The sequence below is a fragment of the Giraffa tippelskirchi genome, chromosome X (assembly GCF_054371585.1).
Source record: "Giraffa tippelskirchi isolate mGirTip1 chromosome X, T2T-mGirTip1v1.2.pri, whole genome shotgun sequence".
Classification (NCBI taxonomy): Eukaryota; Metazoa; Chordata; class Mammalia; order Artiodactyla; family Giraffidae; genus Giraffa; species Giraffa tippelskirchi.
Window position 1 is genome coordinate 56,201,608 of NC_137289.1, and position 15,515 is coordinate 56,217,122.

The 15,515-nt window shown below is 41.4% G+C and overlaps 1 protein-coding gene across 2 annotated transcripts in view; it reads left to right on the forward strand.

The window, feature by feature from the left end:
- LOC145536873 (melanoma antigen preferentially expressed in tumors-like) overlaps positions 1 to 15,515 on the forward strand; it is a 33,547-nt gene that overhangs the window by 6,670 nt on the left and 11,362 nt on the right. Inside the window, exons 2-4 of one of the 2 annotated variants that reach the window (XM_081567047.1) lie at positions 771 to 917; positions 1,191 to 1,268; positions 8,892 to 9,072. The exons of the other annotated variant lie outside the window; for it this stretch is intronic. The gene's annotated coding sequence lies outside the window, so the exon portion shown is untranslated. The remainder of the gene's footprint in view (positions 1 to 770; positions 918 to 1,190; positions 1,269 to 8,891; positions 9,073 to 15,515) is intronic. 2 annotated transcript variants of the gene reach the window in all.

Genomic DNA, 15,515 nt, shown 5'->3' on the forward strand with positions numbered 1-15,515 from the left:
ACGGTGATGGATTCATATAGATGGAAGATGCAGAATGACTTTATCTTCTAAATACACATTTAGAGTGTTTAATATTTTGTAATTAGCAAAATTTGTTGAGTGAAACACTAGAAAATATATACTAATAGGTTGACCAAATATTCACATGTATTTTTAGGTTTTCTTGAAGGTTTATTTCAGTGTGTGTGTATTTTTTGTCTTACACTTCCATCATCCAAACTGTTCACAACTCTTGTGCAGATTTCTCTTCAGCTCATGCAGGAGATGGATTTCTTCTCTCAGGTCACAGAGACTCCAGAAGAACTTGCTGTTAGGAGACAGAAAATTCCAGAAAGTTCTGCCTGATACCCTGTCTTCACTCCCTCTCCCTTGCTAAGTAAGCTGGTCTGAGACTTCCAGAGTTCCAATTCTGTCTCTGACAAACAGGGAACATCGATCCACATTGTCCACATTTTTCCAAAAGAAGCAGCATGACTTTTCCCCCTACTATTATTTCAGTGCCCACTAAGCTCCGCTTCCTGTGTCCTTTATGCTTTCCATTTCTGTCCCTGGTATGCCCTCCCTGGAACGGGCTGGACTGTCATGCAGCTACTTTCAGTACTTTTTGCAACTTTGATCTTCCTTCAGAAAAATCCCATAATATGGCAGCGGGAGTTTATTAAAAACTATTCATGGTGGTATCATGTTCCTTCAGTTAGAGCTCAGTCCCAGTGTCTGCATCTCCGTGTAGCATCTGAATGACTCCTGACAAGCTCCTATATTTCATTAAGCCTCAGCAGCCTCAGAGAGGGCCAGGACCTGGCAGTTCTGCATATCAGAGTCCTGATCAGAACACAAGAAGGAAGAAAATATGAAGCAGGAGGCACAGGGCCTGGCATGCAGCAGGCCCTCAGAGTTCCCTGGATTTGTAGATCCAAGTAAGTGGGACCCAGGCCTCCTGATTTTAGCTACCTGCTTCTGCATGGGTGGCTCGGTTTCTAAGGGTTCTCTCGGTGTTACACCGGTAGCAAAGTGGGGGTGGGGGGAGGGCAGTAAGAACTGGGAGCTCAGTCTCTTCTGGCCCCGAGGGCTCTCCTCTCTCTCCTTGGAAAACGAACATCTTTTGAGGACTCATCTTGCTTATGTGGCCCTGACAAGGTGATTTGGAGACTATTCTTGGTTCCCTTGACCATTTTTCCTTATTTTTCCAGAACCCCATGACTTCATCCCATAGACTCTCCTCACAAACACTCCGTGAAGACCTGGTCCCTGCCCACAAGCCAAACTGGGTGAGTCAGTCACCATGAGGTCTTGACCTTAGGACCCTATATGGTAGGTGGGATTGTGAGATCCTCCCCACCCTAACCCACAGGACACCCAGGGCACTCCCCTTTACACAGATGATGCTGGCACAATGGCTCAGGTTGATTGTTTTCCACTCTTTTAAGGATGTGTGTGGAGTGAGCCCTAACACATATGCCATGATTACCTGTGATGAACCTCTCCTCTTGTGGCTAAGGTCATGGCTAATGTAGAATCTTCCCTCTGCTGAAGGGGAAAGGCTCTAATCATGTGATTGCTTGAGTCTTGCAAAACTCCAGGCTCATAACTACTCCTTCAAAAATCTCTGCACTAAAAGACTTGACTAAACTCAAGCATGGCTTTTCGTAGCTTAAGGCTGTATCTTAGAGACAACCCCATCCCAACTTACCCCCACACACACCTTTAATTGTATCCTTGAAAAAGCTCAATGCTAACAATAGGATTTGCTGTTTGTTGCATCTAAAACTTGCTAGCAGACAGATATTCCCCAGTACTCACTCTTAGAGCAGTTAGATATCTTATAGTTACAATCCTTTCTCCTCAATTTGAGATGAAACATTGCCTCAAGGACCTGAGAGTCATCGCTGTGAAGTGCAAAGGTTCAGGGAGATAACCCTCCCTGTTCTTCCCTGTCCCTATGGGAGGTTAAGGGCTTAAGTTCAGTGAACACCTTGTTTCAATTTACACCACTGCTTCCTGTCAGCAATACAAGAGAAGACTGTTTCTCTTCCAGATAAGTGAAAGAGAGAGTGTTACTCTTACCCTCAGGTGCAGATCTTTGCAAGCCCATGCACTGTAGCCTGCCAGGTTCTTCTGTCCATGGATTTCTCCAGGCAAGAATACTGGACTGGGTAGTCATTCCGTTCTCGAGGGGATCTTCCTGACCCGGGGATCGAAGTCAGGCCTCCCACATTGCAAGTAGATTCTTTACCATCGAGCCACCAGGGAAGCCCCACATAAGTGCTAATTACCAAATCCAAGTAGCTGCATCATAGGAACTAACCCCCTACTCCACCCCCATTCAAACACCCCTCAATGACTTTCCCTTAGCATTCACCCATCTGTAAAAATGTCTCCAGCCTTCTTTTCAAGGATTCAAGTTCAGTTCACACTGGACAGTTTACAAGTTCAGTTCACAGTGGACTTTCTTCCTATATGTTGTTCTTCAGTTGCTCAGTCGTGTCCAACTCTTTGGAATTAGTGCTTGGCCTTGTTTGTCTTTGATATCTCTCAGGATAAATATTTGGAGAGAGGGTAGTGTCCCTGGGGTGGAGAGTGTGGGAAATCTTGGGATTCATAATTAGATGAGGGAGGGGCAGAGAAACCACGCTTACCTTTGAATCCTCACATGAACCATTCAGGATCGATTGTATTACTCTCACTGTAGTTTCTTGAGGTTTGATTTATGGCCAAGCATATTCTGGGATGTTGCAGCCCCAGTTGTTATATGCAGTGTACTAATTTGAATTAATTTTGTCACTCATGTTGTTCAAAACTTCTCCATCTAACTGATTTTTTTTGTCTGTTTTACTTGTAATTCAGTGAGCTGTTAAATCACCTCGCTGTGACTGTTTATTTCACTATTTATTCTGTCAATTTTTGCTGCATATATTTTGACTCCTATGATAAGAAGTGCATAAATTCAAATTGCTTTATTAATATATTCTTATCAAGTGAAACCTTTTATACTTATGAAATGTTTCTTTTCTACAGTATAGTTTCCTTAAATTAATTCTCGTTGATGTGCTGTAACAATTTGATATTTTTAATTACTTTTGGATATTTCTCAATCATGATCTCTTCAAATACTTCTCTATTCTTCTCTTTCTTGAATGCCAATGAAACGTGTATTAGATTTATTCACCACCTCTCCATTAACTCTCATCTACTCTCTTTTGCTACTTTCTATCCTTGTGTCACTCCAGGTTACAGTCTATACAGTTTCCTTAGACCGATATATCATTTTTCTAAGTCTTCTTTCAAGTAGGAAAATCATCTTTGAGCTTTGAACCACAGCACGAAATATTCAGGGTATAGTTTATTATGCCTCTCGTGTATTAAAGGGAGGTAAGGGTTAGAGATGTTAAGTGAATGTTCTCAGGTGACCCAGGATGACAAAGGCAGAGCTCAAACTAACATAGATCAGACCCTCAGCCCAAGTCCTTCCCACTATACTTGCTTTGTCCTGGGCTATGGATCCTCCCAATCTCTCATATCCCAGAAAATAAACTATAGAGAGGTCTTCAACCATTGCTAGAACTGTGCAAAACTTCATTTTAGCTTTTACAAGTCAGAGAAAGAGACACAGATGTGAAGAACAGACTTTTGGACTCTGTGGGATAATGCGAGGATGGGATGATGTGAGAGGATAGCGTTGAAACATGGATATTATCATATGTGAAATGGATCGCCAGTCCAGGTTGGATGCATGAGACAGGGTTCTCAGGGCTGGTGCACTGGGATGACCCTGAGGGATGGGATGAGAAGGGAGGTGGGAGGGAGGGTCAGGATGGGGAACACATGTACACCCATGGCTGATTCACCTAAATGTATGGCAAAAACCACCACAATATTGTAAAGTAATTAGGCTCCAATTAAAATAAATGAAAAAGAAAGAAAATAAAAGTCAGTGATTCTGCTTCATTAGGCATGATATTTTCCTAGGACTTTGTTCCGGCTTTTGGAGCATTTACGTATTGTTCCCAATTCAGATTACAATGATCACGGTATTTCATTTCCAAGAAGAGCAAACCCCAGCATGTTTACTCAGAGAAGCATGGGAATTGTTTGGAACAGTTTTGATATACATCTTTCATCCTACCAGGAGTGAGATGGACACACAACAATGAGTGATGTCCACATGGGCCCCCTCAGCATGACTGCAACATGTCAGCAAGCAGAATAGATGGCCAGACATTTAACACTTTCATTCTTTTCCTTCCTCCAACTTGGCAGAGGGCAGAGGTGTTAGAGGAGATTGCAGGACAGGCCTCTTGGGGGACACCGCCCGTCCCTCCCTGCACTCGTCACACCATCCTGCCTGTCCTCCAGAGGAACCCCAGGTAGCCTGAGACAGCTGTGATTCCTCAGAGAAATATCCAACTCGGACAGGCACAGGGGCCATCGGGAGAGAAAGTGGTGATCATAAGGGCGGGCCAAAGACCCTCAGCCCCACAGTGAGCCGGGAACTGTTGCTTTACTCCTTCTGGGGACGATCTACCCCCTTGGCTGCTCTGTTTCCCACGGCCAAGTCTGACTGAGCTCACACAGGTGACAAAGCTTCAACCAGCATCCAGTGACCCCCAGTCCAACATGTGCATAGTTGGAGGAACGGTGCCTGGGCTGTTCTGGGGCAGGGGAAGGAAAGGGCTGCCTCAGGGGCACCGCTTCCCCTTTCCCTTGCCTCTCCTCTGACCCCCGCCATGGTAGAGCTTTCTTCTCTTCCCTTCCCTTTCTCTTTCTCCCTTGTCTCTACACCCCTATGTCTCATCGCTCCCCTCCTCCCTCCACTCTCTTCCTGTCTTCATCTTCCTCCCTCCTTCCTGAGCCCCACCACACCCACCTCCCTGCCACAGCCTCCTGGGCCATCCCTGAGGTCTGTCTTGATTTGACAGAGTGCTGGACCCCCAGTGAGGTAGCAAGGCCCTCGCCTTCCATCCCCCCACTCCCTCTTCCTCCACACCCTTCACTGGGCACTGGAGGAACGGAGGCAGGGAGGGGTGGAAGGCCTGCAGATTGGATTTGAAGTGCTGGTCCTTGTGGCACAGGAGAAGGGAGTTGGGACAGTCTGGGAGGGAGCTACCCAGGGGAGAAAGGAAAGAGAAGATGGAGAGACTGAGGTTGAGAGGCTTCACAACCCTGAGCTGTCAATCACTTCTTTCTATTTCCGGTTTTGGACTGTGCCATCTGGAATTGTTTCCCAAGTTGTTACCTCTGGAGAGTGCCTACATTCCTCCCTGACACTTACAAACATTGCTGATCTCTGCACCTACCCTTGAGTCTGTTAACTTGGGGGTAATTATCCCCTATTCCCAGTGTGTTGAGAGAGATTTTATTATGAATGGCTGCTGGATTTTGTCAAATACTACTTCTGCATCCATTAATGTAGTCCTGAATATTTTCTTCACAAATTATTCGGTCTGCCATTCCCTTCCCCCTTCCCTGGGGTCAGCCCTGCCTAGAGGAGAACTGAGCTTACACTCCCTTTCTGAAGCTACAGAAGGGCTGTGAATTGATGCCTCTCATTGACTGGGACGGTATCCAGGGCTGAGCGGGGTTATTCCTACCACTGAGGCAGCCTGAGTCAGCAATCCACTTTTGCTTGGGTGGAATCAGAGCTGGAATCTGAAGGTACAGCCCACATCACTGTGTGTTGCACCCAAGAAGCATACAAAACTACACATGAATAGGGTCCAGGGGCTTAGAATGTGGTATTCAAAATGCCTAGGATATGATAGAGATCACAGGACCCCGAATTAAGAAAACCACTACTTGAATAATAAAAGACATCTGACAGATGCCAACACTGATGTGAACAATGTTGAAATAATGACAAGAAGTTTGAAGTGACCATCATAAAAGTAACTATCAAGTAGTTACAAATTCTCTTTAAACAAATGAAAAAATTGAAAATCTCAGCAAAGAAGTGAAAGAGAAAGAAACACATGGAAATTATAGAACACAATACTGCATTTCTTACTGAAACCTGGGAGATGGATTTTAGACTTAAAAGTGGGCTTCTTCTAGCTTGCATTCTATCTTATTATCCACTGAGCAATATTAGATTTGAAATTCAGAAGGAAGATGCAATAGAGTGTCATTCAGACGTTTACTGAAATTGAGAAATGAAGTCAGACTTTTACTTATAAAGTATAATGCTATTGATAATTGAAAATTTTCAGTGAGAACTAGATTTCCAATCGTTCAGTCATATGCTGAACATTTTTCATAAACTGAGTGAACTACACTTGTAGTACCAAGATTTAGAAAAAGGATATCTAAAACAATTTATCTGGTATATCTACAATATTCTAGAAATTACATCCTTTGCAAAGTAAAAATATGAGAAGCCAGTTTTCAAAATTCTTATAGGGGAAAATAGATACCTTAAAATTCTCCTTTTGAAAAGATTTTGTTGCTCTTATCTTCACCCATGAGTGGTCCATCTAGAGGAAGACATTAAGTGCATTATCGTTGCAATCTGCCCAGTTACTGTCTGTACAAGTGGCACCTGAATTGGACCTCTCAGTTGTTTTCTGCTCAGGATTCTTTGGGCAGAACCTGACATTAGGCTGGGCTAATGTCTGTTCCTCTGAGCAACAGAGAACAGGATTTTTCATTATCCTTGCCTGAGGTTCTTTAGAAATTTGTCTGGACACTGGAAGCATTTCAACCAACCATTACCCATTTAAAAAGTGATACTGGGTTGGAGATGAGTTAAATACTTAGACTTTCCTTAAACTACCTATGGGAAACAATATTGATAAGCATTGTTATTCTTTTGGACTGAAGCAGAATCTAAAGCACAGTGTGCTTTAAGGTAACTTCGTGGAAATTGCAATATATTTTTAAGCAACAGAGACTAGGAAGAAGCCTAGATCTCTTGACACTCAATTCTGATAGCATACAGTCAATGATCATGATAATCATCCTCCATTTATCATCACTGTCAAGTGTTCTGCTAAGCCCTATATATGCATTATCTAAATGGAAGCTTATCAACAGTCAAGAAGTGACATCAATTGTCATTCTCCTTTTGAAGATGGATAATGAAATCTTGGAAGTGTTAACGCGCCAGGCCAAGGTCATGGAGCTTATGGTACCACTCAGTGGTAAAGTCATGAACCCAGGGATCCAGTCTTAAGATATTTAATGCCATTACCCCGATCTAGTGAAAGATGACATTATATGGCAAAAATTAGAACAGTCATGGATGGTTTACTTCTTTAGCAGCAATTAAAAGGATATAAGAAAGAAGTGTAGACAGAGAACAGGAAAAAGCAAAACTAAACTAAAGCAAAGTGAAAACAACAACAACAAATCAGAGAAACAAAACATACTCAGAAAAATTATGATCAAATGCTAAGTGTCATGAAGAAAAGTAAGCCTTGGCTGCTAAGGTGAGCAGAGAAGTGAGCTTAGTAAGGATGGTGGTTACAGGAACATCTGTGGGCAGGTTGTTGCAGGAAAATATATAATGGTGTGAGAACATGCTTGGTGAGTTAGAGTTAGGGTCAGAGGCACAAAAAAGAGGCTAGTGTGGCTAGAGAACAATTCCTTGAACAAATCTTGAAGTATACATTATACCAGGCATTAGTATAAGGATACGTTAATGAACAAATAAACAAAGATTCCTGCCCTCCAGGAATTTATATTTTTCCATCAGAAGGAGATGGCCAATTTAGAGAAATAACATATAAATAAAATGTATTTTATTCTGAAAAGTGGTAAACAATTGGGAAGAGAATAGGAAATAAACAGTGGAATCAGGATTTCAGGGAGAAAGTGAAAGTGAAAGTTGCTCAGTCCTGTCCGACTCTTTGAGACCCCATGGACTATACAGTCCATGGAATTCTCCAGGCCAGAATGCTGAAGTGGGTAGCCTTTCCCTTCTCCAGGGGATCTTCCTAACCCAGAGATCAAACGCAGGTCTCCCACACTGATGGGTGGATTTTTTACCAGCTGAGCCACAAGGACAGCCCAAGAACACTGGAGTGGGTAGCCTATCCCTTCTCCAGTGGATCTTCCCAACCCAGGAACCGAACCGAGGTCTCCCACATTGCAGACTGAGAACGTTGGACACAAATACCCTGAATGCCTCTTGTTCTTAAAGGGGTCGCAGTTTTCTTCTTCCCCAGAGAAGGGCATGGCCTCACACTCCAGGATTCTTGCCTGGAGAAGCCCCTGGACAGAGGGACCTGGTGCGCTACAGTTCATGGGGTCACAAAGAGTCAGACAAGACTGAAGTGACTTAGCATGCATGCAGTTTTCTCCTTTATGCTGCTTTTGTCAAATGTCAATGTCATTGCTATGCTGGCTTAACTGCACAGAGGCCAGAATACATTTTCCCTATCTGGTGTGGACTCAACTCCTTATTTACCATAGGAGAGCCATGTGGACACTAAAGTCTGATGGCTTTTTTCATCAAGTGCTAAGTCGCCCGTCAGGCTCCTCATCCATGGGATTCTCCAGGCAAGTATACGGGAGTGAAAAAAAAAAAAATAATAATACTGAAGTGGGTTGCCGTGACCTCCTCCAGGGGATCGTCCCGACCCAGGATCGAACCTGACTCTGGCATCTCTTGCACTGGAAGGCGGACTCTTTATCACTAGCGCCACCTGAAAAGCCGCTTTTTCATCAAGGGGCCAATCGTTTTTAAGTTCAGTCTCTGTTGCAAAGCTCATCGATGTGGACATCAGTTCTCTGGGTTTGAGTCCTGGCCTGGCAGAAATCCTGGCCAGGTGGTATCTAGGCCACATGGAGAGACCTTGTGCCCAGCTTTCCAACCATGGTTTCTAGAGGCGCAGAGCTGGCATCTGAGAGGAACCCTCTCACCCATAACCCTCTCTGCCCTCACTCCCCGTGGGCAGGTCTGTATTTTGGCCCCGCTCCCGCATCCGAACTGAGTGAGTGCGAGGCATGTGACCGGAACTACACCAATCACGTGCTCTTCTGCGGCTTGTTGGCGTGGAGCTGAGGAGAGGGAGGAACGCGCTGCCACTGCTGGGGTCTTGGACGTCTCAACTATTTTCCGACTCTTCTTCCAGTCAGGTACATCTCAAAAGTATTCTTTCTATAAACTATGTCTCTGCTGATATAAATGAAATTACCTAGGACCAAATTTTGGGGATTAATAAGAAAGACGATCGATTGAATTGCTCGCCAGCCAACTCTCCTGTCCACCCTCTGTACAACCCTCTTTCCTTACCTGTGATTAGCTTCAATTTTGTGACTAATCATTTCTTGCTCTCTTTAAAATCCCTCGATCAAAAATATAAAATAAAATAAAACGCCTCGATCGTGTTGCGCTCCTTTAAAAATCGTATTTCTTTGCATCTAATTATTTTTGTGGTTCGTATTGATATGCCAGACTTTAAATTCAGACTCAGGGCTACACAGAAACTCATACTGTAGGAGTATGATTCTTTCCTCACACCTTCTACAGCCTTCCCATTCCCCATGTCTTTTCCACAGTCCCCCTGTAGATAACCAATCTGGTTATCTGGTTGAATCTTCCCTGTATTTCCTCTACGCAAATGAATAAATGCATACGGGTTTTCCTATGTTCCGTTGTTTATTAAATGAAAGATTGCATTTTCTAAAGCTTCTTTGCACTTTTCCTTTTGCAAGAAACAGCATTCCATTAAAAAAAAAACTCCTTATTGTGTACTCCTTCATTCTTTTTTACAGCTACATTGGATTACACTGGCTTCTATAGGGGCATTTCAGTTGTTTTCAACATTTCGTATTAATTAATACAAACAATGGTGCAGTGAATAACTCTGGGTACACGTGTTTTTGTGTTGGTAGAAATATCTCTTCAAGTTTTATTCCCAGCAGTAGGATTGTTGGGCCAAATGTTAAATGCATCTGTAGTTATGTTAGGTATTTCCAAATTTCTCTCCAGAAGAGTTGTACCACTGGCCACTGGGATTCTTTCCTCACTGCCTCACTATCAGAATGTGTTTCCCTATCTTTGTGACCTTTATTGTCGTGGCAGGTGGGAAATGATATCTCCGTGTTGTTTCAGTATGGTGGTGGTTTACTTTCTCAGTTTTGTCTGACTCTTGTAACCCCATGGACTGTAGCCTGCCAGGCTCCTCTGTCCATGGGATTCTCCAGGCAGGAAGACTGGAGTGAGTTGCCATTACCTTCTCCAGGGGATCTGCCCCACCCAGGGATTGAACCCGAGTCTCTTGCATCTTGTGCATACTGGCTGAATTCTTTACCACTGGGCCACCAGGGAAGCCCTTGTTTTAGTATGTATCTGTCTAATTATGAGGAAGTTTGACACATTATATATATACTGTGAATTCTCTATTCATAGCTTTTCCCATTTTCCTGAGCAAATATTAGCCCTTTGTCCTGCAGTACTTGTCTTCTGTGTGTATTCTTGGACTATTATTCATTTGTCCGTGGGGCATCCTGCAAATACTTTATCCCAGTTTCTCCAATGCCTTTTAATTTAGCTCAGCTGCTGAAGAATCCGCCTGCAAGCCAGGAAACTCCGGTTCAATTCCTGGGTCGGGAAGATCCTCTGGAGCACAGATAGGCTACCCACTCCAGTATTCTTGGATTTCTGCTGGCTCAGCTGGTAAAGAGTCTGCCTGCAAAGCAGGAGACCTGGGATCGATCCCTGGGTTGGGTGGATCTCCTGGAGAAGGGAATGGCTACCCACTCCAGTATTCTGGCCTGGAGAATTCCATGGAGGTCCATGGAGTCACAAAGAGTCATAGTCCCAAAGAGTCATACATGGCTGAGCCACATTCACTTTCACTTGCCATACATTAAAAAAATCTTTTCTAGTCACATAGAATGTTCTTTTCTTTAATCACCTCTGGAAATTTCAGTCAGAGTTAGAAAGCCTTTCCCAATGCTGATATTGAAGAAGAATTCGGCCCTATTTTCTTCAAGATTTTGTTATGGTTTCATTTTTTTTGTTTAGATGCCTAAACCCATTTACAGTTTATTTTTGTGGATGGTAGATCATGGATCTACACTAATTTTTTTTAATGTTGTTCCAGCATCATTTATTGAATGTTCATCTTTGCCTCAGTGATTTTACATGCCTTTGGATCACATAGTAAAATCCCCAACTATAACTGGTGTTATTCTGACTTTTTTATTCGATGCCGCTGGCCTATTAGTCTATTCCTGTACTGGTACCCCACTGGTATAAATTTGGGGCTTTATAGTGTGCTTTTATGTCTGATGTGATTACTATTCACTCATAGGTTTTCCTTTTTCCTTACATCCTGGCTATTCTTGCATGGTTTTTAAAAAATATGAACTAAATTATCCATTGGTCTAACTCATAAAAATGTTCGCTGATATTTTTGAGATTATATTCAATGTATACATAACTTTAGAGGGAATGAATATCTTTTTAATACTGAGTTATTCTATCTAAGGTCATTCAAAATCTTTCTACTTATTCAAGTTTCCTTCTATGTTGTTCGAAAGTGTCTACAAATTATCCTTGTATAGATGCTCTCGCTAAGTTTATTTCTATATGTTTACTCTTTGTTATCGCTATTGTATATGGAATTTTCTCTCCTAATGTGTCCTCCAGCTCTGTGTGTGTGTGTGTGTGTGTGTGTGTGTGTGTGTGTGTAGAAACAAAGACTAATAATTTTTGTATGTAACTTTATATCCTACTACCTTGCTGAATTCTCTTTGTTTTAGTTAATTTGTCATGGTTTCTATAAGACTGTTCAGGTGTGCTATGATATCACCTGCACATAGAGGTGGCTTTACCTCTCCTTTTCCATTCTTAAAAATCTTTTTGGTTTCTCTAGTCAACTGACTAGTGCTTGCTGTTGAAGACTGAACAGGAGTGATGTAGTAGGCATACACTGGTTATTCCTGACCGTATTGGAAAACCTCCGGTATAAAGTACTTATATAAATAAAGTACTTGCATGAGGAACTTCTTACATAGCTTTTATCATGTCATGATGCATCCCTGATTCCTATTTCTTGAGTTTTCTCTTTTTTAACATGAATGCCTACTGAAGTTTCCCAAAGATTGGTTTGGCATCTATGGTGATAGTCATATGATTATTGTTGTTCAGTTGCTGTGTCATGTCTGACTCTTTGCAACTGAGGCTCCTCTGTCCTCCCCTATCTCCCAGAGTTTGCTCAGATTCATGTGTATTGAGTCAGTGATGCTATCTAACCATCTCATTCTCTGCTTTCCCCTACACTTTTGCCTTCAATCTTTCTCAACATCAGGGTCTTTGTCATTAAATATGTTACCGTGGTGAATGATATCAGTGAAATTCCTAATATAGAGCCATCCTTGAATTAGTGGAATAAATCCCACTTTGTCATAGTATATTACTTTCTAAATGTATTGTTGGATGTTTGCTAATACTCTATTTAGAGTTTTTGGTATCTATGTGTATGTGTTAGTATCCTACTTGCTTCCTAAAAGAAGTTAGGGAAGTGTTCTTCCTGTCAAATGTTCTTACACAAGTCATAAAGCTTTGGTACTATTTGATCTTTGATGGTTTACTAGAATTCACCAATAAATACATCTGAGCACGGTCCTTCGTGAGGGTAATTGTTGTAAGAACTTTATCCATTTCTTCTGTGAAAATTGGCTGATTTAAACATTCTAACACTAGAGTCAGACTTTTGGTAGTCTATATTTATCTAGGAAGTTACCTATTTCATGTGGATTTTCAAGTTTCTTTGAATATAGGTTGACAAAGTAATCCCTCAGTTTTTAAGTTTCAATGATTATTTCATCTTTTTCACTTATTACTTTGTCTGTCTCTGTGATCTTCCTTCCTCCATCAAGCCAGCTTATGGCTTGTCTGCTTTGAAAAACAGGATTTCAATTTGTTATTCTATTGTGTGTCTCATTCATTTCTGTTTTATCTTTTGTTTTATTTAGTTGTTCTTTTATTCCTAGGTTTTCTTTTCAATTTTCTGAGGCCAAACTTTTAATTCATTTATCTTCATTTTTTTATTTTTATACATAAATGTGCTTATGGCTGTGAAGTTGCCTCAGATCACTGCTATAAATGTCTCCCATACATTCTGATATGTAGTTTTTCATAGTCATTCTTTATAACTTGACTTTGTATTTCTTGAACTCAGCACTTTTAAAGAAGAGTTAAAATTTTTTCAGGTGGAAAAGCCTTTCTGTTTCAATTTTTGTTATGAACTATTGTTGCATTGGGATTAGAAAAGTTTGCTTGTAATATTTCTACTTTATAGAAATTAATGATATCATCTCTGTGAGATCATTACAATCTATCACTGACAAGTGTATATTCTCTAGTCTTTTTTGTTGTTGTTGTAAATTTATTTATTTTAATTGGAGGCTAATTAGTTTACAATATGTGTGCCTATTGCCATACATCAACAGGAATCAGCCATGGGTCTACATAGTCCCCCAGTCCTGAACCCCCCTCCCAGTTCCCATCCCACCCTATCCCTCTGGGATGTCCCAGAGCACTGGCTTTGAGTTCCCTGCTTCATGCATCGAACTTGCGCTGGTCATCCGTTTCACATATGGTAATATACATGTTTCAGTGCTATTCTCTCAAATCATCCCACCCTCGCCTTCTCCCACACAGTCCAAATGTCTGTTCTTTACATCAGTCCCTCTCAGCTGTCTTGCATATAGGGTTGTCATTACCATCTTTCTAAATTCCATATATATGCGTCTATACACTGTATTGTTGTTTCTCTGTCTGACTCACTTCGCTCTATGTAATAGGCTCCAGTTTCATCCATCTCATTGGAACTGACTCAAATATGTTCTCTTTTATAGCTGAGTAATAGTCCATCGTGTACATGTACCACAACTTCCTTATCCATTCGCCCGCCAATGGACATCTAGGTTGTTTCTGTGTCCTAGCTGTTGTAAACACTGCTGCAATGAACACTAGGGTACATGTACATGTGTCTCTTTCGATTCTGTTTTCCTTGGTCTGCATGCCAAGGAGTGGGATTGCTCGGTCCTATGGCAGTTCTATTTCCAGTTTTTTAAGGAATCTCCACACTGTTCTCCATAGTGGCTGTTCTAGTTTGCATTCCCATCAACAGTGTAGGAGGATTCCCTTTTCTCCACACCCTCTCCAGCATTTACTGTTTGTAGACTTTTTGATAGCAGCCATTCTGACCAGCGTAAGATGGTACCTCATTGTGGTTTTGCTTTGCATTTCTCTGATGAGTGATGTGGAGCTTTTCATGTGTTTGGAAGCTATCTGTATGGATTCCATGGAGAAATGTCTGTTTAGCTCTTCGGCCCACTTTTTGATTGGGTCGTTTATATTTCTGGTACTGAGCTGTATGTGCTGCTTGTGTATTTTGGAGACATTCTGTGTCAGTTGCTTCATTTCCTATGATGTTTTCCCATTCTGAAGGCTGCCTTTTCACCTTGCTTTAGTTTCGTTTTTGTGCAAAAGCTTTTAAGTTTCATTAGGCCCCATTTGTTCACTTTTGTTTTTATTCCCATTACTCTGGGAGGTGTGTCCTAGAGGATCTTGCTGTGATTTACATCAGAGCATGTTCTGCCTGTTTTCCTCTAAGAGTTTTATAGTTTCTTGCCTTAAATTTAGATCTTTAATCTATTTTGTGTTTATTTTTGTGTATGGTGTTAGAAAGTGTTCAGGTTTCATTCTTTTACAGGTGGTTGACCATTTTTCCCAGCACCACTTGTTAAAGAGATTGTATTTTCTTCATTGTATACTTTTGCCTCCTTTGTCAATGAAAAGCTGTCCATAGGTGCACAGCTTTGTTTCTGGGATTTCTGTTTGGTTCCACTGATCTATATTTCTGTCTTTGTGCCAGTCCCATACTGTCTTGATGACTTTAGCTTTGGTGTAGTCTGAAGTCAGGAAGGTTGTTTTCTCCACTTCCAGTCTTCTTTCCCAGGATTGCTTTGGCTATTCGAGGTTTTTTGTGTTTCCATACGTTTTGTGAACTTATTTGTCCTAGTTCTGTGAAAACCGTTGGTAGCTTGATAGGGTTTGCATTCAATCTATAGATTGCCTTGGATAGTATACTCATTTTCACTATATTGATTCTTCCAATCCACGAACATGGTATATATCTCCGTCTATTAGTGTCATGTTTGATTTCCTTCATCAGTGTTTTAGCATTTTCTATATATAGGTCTTTTGTCTCCGTCTATTTGTGTCATGTTTGATTTCCTTCATCAGTGTTTTAGCATTTTCTATATATAGGTCTTTTGTTTCTCTAGGTAAATTTATTCCTGATATTGTATTATTTTCGTTCAATGGTGAATGGGATTGTTTCCTTAATTTCTCTTTCTATTTTTTCATTGTAATTCTTTAGGAATGCAAGGGATTTCTGCGTATGAATTTTATATCCTGCAACTTTACTATATCCACGGATTAGCTCTACTAATTTTCTGGTGGTTATTTAGGGTTTTCTATGTGGAGGATCACGTCATCGGCAAACAGTGAGAGTTTTACCTCTTCTTTTCCGATCTGGATTCCTTTTATTTCTTTTTAT